This window comes from Microplitis mediator, chromosome 2, assembly GCF_029852145.1.
Source record: "Microplitis mediator isolate UGA2020A chromosome 2, iyMicMedi2.1, whole genome shotgun sequence".
NCBI classification, from domain to species: domain Eukaryota; kingdom Metazoa; phylum Arthropoda; class Insecta; order Hymenoptera; family Braconidae; genus Microplitis; species Microplitis mediator.
The window spans coordinates 20,622,178-20,628,207 of NC_079970.1; positions in this window are offsets into that span (position 1 = coordinate 20,622,178).

Below are 6,030 nucleotides of genomic sequence, written 5' to 3' on the forward strand. Positions count from 1 at the left end.
AACTTTTTTTTAATCCTTTCCACGTTGACTCTCAATAAAAACAATCTAAATAAATAAGATGGTATCAAAGTTAGCCGACGTCTAATAATTTTTGGATTATTTTCAAAACGATAAAGTATGAAAAAAAAAATATTTTTAAAAATTGCACCCAGAATTTTTTTGATTTCCTACAAGTGCAAATTTTTTTTTTTAGTTTTTTATTTGGTGACCGACCTAATGAACTTTGAAAATTGAACTTTGGTAAATTTGAACTATTATGAATAAAACATGAAAAACATGAAAAAAAAAATTATATAAAAAAAAATATTTTTGATAAAAGAAATACTAAATTATTCAAAGTTCAAATTTACAAGTTCAAATTGCCAAAGTTCAAATTTCTAAGTTCAAATTTTCGAAGTTCATTAGGTATGGAACCTTTTATTTTTGTAATTGATTTGTAGAAAAAAAAATACGGAAATTAGCAATTGTCTGTGAACTTCAGGATCATAAAATAAAATATTATGCAAATTTGTAAATTTACTCTATTATTAAATTATAGTAAAATGTCAAGTACTAGAGAATGGGGTATACATTTTTTTGTTATCTAGAGAAATCTGGCCATTGGAGGATTAATTAAAAAAAAGTTACAGCTTAATTGTTTTCTTTTTTTTATTTAAAACCCATTAGAATTATTTAGATTGAAAACTGTCGTTTAAGTAAATGTGATTAAATTAAAAATTGACGGTGTATAAAGTGTAATTAAATTTAAAATGTAAATGTGTACGAGTCACGAGCAAATACGCGAGGGTTTTGCTTCAAATTATTGGCCAACTTATCGCACCGCGAATCAATTAGGCTAATAGTTGTTTACGCTCGCGGGTGCGCTCGTTCGAGAGATATACCGAGCGCGAGGGATGTAGTCGATGTGGGACTTGCCTGCTCTACTACACTACACTATTATACTATAGTTTCTCTACTGCGGACTGCGGTTGACCTCATGTATAGCTTCCCATCGACGTAGGTGGTGAATCCACTGCTATATGTGACCGCATATGAGAAAGCCTCCTCTACACAATCCTCCAAGCTCTATGTACTCTCGTTATCAGTTCCCTTGTTTTAACTTTTTTTTTAAAATCAACTACTGTAAAATCAATTGATATTTTTTTCTCTTTTATTTTACTCCACTTCAATATTAAATCAATTTAATATACACAGACTATAAGTATACTCGTAACAAGGTTTACATTCAAGTCATTCTGCAAATTGATTGACTCAATATTTTTTATCAGATCGTTAAATGAAACTATCTTGTAATATTTAATTTCAAAAGAATAAAAATCTTTTCTATTAAATGAAATCATTGAAAATAATTACAAATTACACAATAGTAATTGTAAGAGATGCTTGACTTCAAAGTCCGTGTCTGCTACAAATTAAAAAAAAACTCTGATATATTTATATCTATAGCTCGATGATGACAAATATAAACGTATTGAAGTCTGCATAATGTTAGAGCATCAAAAGAACTGAAAGGCTCTTTAATATAAATAATATATATGTATATATTAAATACATAAATCTTATCGACCTTTTACGACCTCTGCTTTTTCATCTCTTTTTTTATTCAAACTACAACAGACTAATTTTTTTTTATACTTTGTCATTCGATAGCTTATATATTTTATAATACCAAGTTTCGATCAAGCTTTATATATTTTATTTTTGTTTTTACCCCTCAAACAATCCTCTTTTCATATTATCCTTGAGCTTTTAATATCCTCACTCTTATTCTTTTCTTTATTTATATACATATATATAAATAAAAGTATATAAAAAATGTATTGTAAAGTTATATTCTCACTTTAGTTCTACAATTTTACTACGCTCACTTCCCCTGCTGTAAAGTCTCTTTCAAAAAGTTATTTCATTGTCCGTAATTATTATTGTAATTCAATGTTTTGTGTCATAAAGTTCAAATTCTTAATGACAATTTACAAAAGGATTAACTATTTATCTTATTATTGATTCTCAATTATCCAGGTTCCATAGAATATTAAAAAAAAAAAAAAAAAGAGTCGAAGTAGGGGAAGGGGGGGGGGGGGCAGAGTGGGTTCCTTAAAATTTTCAAAACTTTAAAAAATATGGAGGCACAGTAGGCCCCTCAAAATTTTCTATACGTCGATGCATTCGGACGGATAATAAGCTTATCGAAATTTCTTATATAATGAGGGCTAAAATAGACCACCAAAACTGTTCATTAAATATAATTTATTAAGAAAGTCAAAGAGAATAAAATTACATTTTAAAGTTGTATCACAGCAGACTATTAAAATGATTTTTTATATTATTAAAATACAATTGTTTTATAGGGAAAAGGGGGGGAGCAAAAGGGTGTAGGGTAGGCAAAACGAGGTACCCTCAAAATTTGATAAAAAAAAATTTTATATTTTAAATGGTTTTTAAACATTCCAAAATCACTTCTGTAAATATAATTAAGCGTTACTTTGAATTTTTTTTGGTAAACTTTTTCAAAAATCAATTGTCAGTTGAAAAATATTAGTGACGTTTGTTTTATGATAAAAACTATTAAAAATTCTTTTTTCTTCTTTTGTATCCAATAAACATGTAAAATACAAGTTTTCTTCATGCAAATTACTTAAAAAAAAATTCAACTTAATTTAATTCGTTTAAAATCCAGAAATTGTTTTTTTTTTTTTTTACCTTTTTTAGGGGGTACCCCACTTTGCCCGCAGAAATGAAAAATTTTTTTTTTCAACGGTAACTGAAAATTTCTTCTATTTACTTTGAATATCATTAAAAAAAAAAAAAGATTTAGCGTACTTGAGTCCTCGAAAACTTGGTATTTCCTTTTGCCCCTCCCTCCCCTAGTTATTTGCAAATATCACACGTGTAGCTTCGCACAACTTTGTTGTGAACACCGGCACATGAATCATGGGCCCAATTTTTACATTGGCCACATTGAATCCATGGCTCTAAAGATTCTGAGTGTAATTTGCCACAAAAAAATACAAGCCGTATCATCGACCGACTGTTTTGATTTGCTTTTCCCTTTACCCTTTTCTTCATAATTAATTGTTACAATAAAATAAACAATAAAAAATATCAAATCCGAAATTTTTTTAGGGGGGCCCACTCTGCCCCTAATTTTCGATTTTTCAATTTTAATTGACGCAGCATAATGAAGTGAAAATAAGTATCAAGGGTCTAAAAAGAAGTAAATGTGTTAAAAAAATTAATGAAATTATAATTATTTTCCTTAAGGGGCCCACTCTGCCCCTCCTCCTCTAATTACGAGTTAAGAATTTAAATCCACATATTTGTTAAAGATTAAACATCAACATGAAAGTTTATCATTTACTAAACTCCCGCAGATTGTTAGCAAAACAAAATGATATAGATTTATTATAACACAATAGAGATACAGTTATGATTGCCTCAATTGTTCATGTTCTCGTTATCTGTACATGCTTGTTACTGTGCATTAAATTAACTCCCAAGTTATTTTTATTTAAAATATATTTTCTATTAACGTGAGAAAATCAGATGTCTGTTTAGTTGCGTACTCTAATAATGACTCATAGTTAATAGAACTTAAACTTTTCATTAGCCTGTGGGTGTTTGTAGACTATGTATGTAAATAAATTATATTACTTTTTGTTAGATTTATTTATGTACTTGGTGTAAGATTGCCTGATTTAAACAATGAGAATTAATCGAAGTGAATTATTGGATACGTGGTACGAACTATGGTATTATTATAGATTTCATGTCAGTTGTTTTATGTTTATGGGTATTATCGCATTAGTTGAATCATCAAGAAAATAGTTTATATTTTTTAGAAATATAAATTGCTTTGCAGTAATAAATTACGATTTAAAATTGTTTTGTAAACTGTAAAAAATTTGCGGAGTGGACGACTTTTTATTTATTTACTCCCCTTAGGAGTGAAATTCACTCCGAACGGGAGTCATCGTGGAGTGGATGATTTTTTATTTATTTAATTCTCTCGGAGTAAATTTCACTCCGAAGGAGAGATTCAGAAAATATTAATTATTAAAATAATTACTAATACATAGTGAGCATAGGTCTTTAATATTTGGACATTGAGGGGGTAAAGTAGGCCCCTTAAAATTTTCTATACGCCAATAAATTCGGACGGAAAATAAGTTTATCGGAATTTCTTATATAATGAGTGCTAAAATAGACCACTAAAACTGTTCATTAAATATAATTTATTAAGAAAGTTAAAGATACTAATACTGAAGAGCTTGAATAAATTAATTGTATTAAAATATATTAACAATAAATAATAAGTATTTGAACTAAGCCATCGTTCTAGATATCTATTTATTTTAATTTATCAAAATTTATTAAATTGAAAAAAATAAATTTGATGAATCAACTACTTTACTTTATTTGATGAGTTAATTACTTTTTGTAAAAAGTCAACGTATATTCATAATTTTTATCTGAACAAAATTTTTTTTTGGTTTATAAGTGTGTGGTCAATAGTTTATTAAGACCATAGTAGACATTTTTTTTTTTTTCTTCTAACTTTGGAAAAATACTTAAACTATTAATTAAAAATAGTTATTATTAAGAAAATATTTGAATATCGATTGGATAAAATAAATATTCATTTAATTGAAATTTCAAAACCGTCAGGATAAAATAAACATATATAAGAAAAAATTTGGGACTTAGGAATATTCAATGGATTTAAAAGAATTGAAAAATTTTCTAAGTCCAGAATAATTTTACAATTTTATTTTGGACTTAAAAAAATTTGATCGACTGACAAAAGTTGAAAAATTTATAAGTCCAACAAAATGCTGTCTTAAATTAAATTTTAGGCAATGGAGGATAGAATTACAGTTCTAAAATCACTTTGGAAGTATGATTTTACCCTTCCAATGCTACTTTGAGGGCATGGAGATCAAAATTACAGCCCAACTGTAAGGGGCAAGCCTGTTAACAAAAGAATTAAGGGTATCTTAGGCTAAAAACACATTTCAGATTTCGACTCGAGTAAATTACTAAAATAAAAATATTTATGAGATATGTTCTCACCGACTATTTAATTATTATTTTATCATAACGAAAACTCATCGCTTGCAATATTTTTACTCTATTTATTTATTTAACTCTACTATAAATTCAAAACTCAACGATATATAGATATACAGATGCCTGTTGAAACTAAGTAAGCTGTGCTAAAATTATCAGTCTATTTCAGAAAATATTTTCAGTTCCTACTGAATAATTTTAACTTGACAAAATTGCAGATATTTTATAATAAATTTATAAAGCATCATGACATTTGTTACAATTATAAATATCTTAAATAATTTGGTGTCCATAGTTGATTAGCCTTTAAATAAACAGTAAAATAACTGAGCGCTGTGGATATTCTGAAAGATCATTTCAAATTTAAAATTGATCGCTGTCATTTATTCAAACTATTTCAGTAGAGTTACTTTGTAAAATCAATAAACCGAGTTTTTATTAAAACAAAGAATAAATATTTATCAACCACCAATTTAAATAAATAAAAAATAAAAAAATTTGCATAATTTAAATAGGCGAGGTTAAAAATTCAGTCGCGAAAACCGACAGTAGACAAAAAAAAATAATAATAAAAAGGGAACGAATAAAATACCGAGAGAAAGAAATAAAAGATAAAATGGGTACCTTGTCATAAAGGAAGCGTCAGTCTATAAATTGTTGAAGCCCCCTACTATACTTTTAAACCGTTCACTTACTTACTCTTTACCATCATTCGCTTCTACTGCGTTTGCTTATACTTTAGTTTTAGCTTTAGCTTTAGCTTCAGCTTCAGCTTCAGCTCCTACTTGTGCTCGTGCTTGTGCTTGTGTGTTAACTTATATAATCTACAACTCGGCCTCGGTTAATCGACAACCCGGCACTGTAACCCCGTCTCTTCATCACACCGCTGCCATAATCATGGCACACCGTTTTCAGTAGTCGAGGTTGTTGTTAGTATCTACGTCGCGGCCGCTACCACCGTTA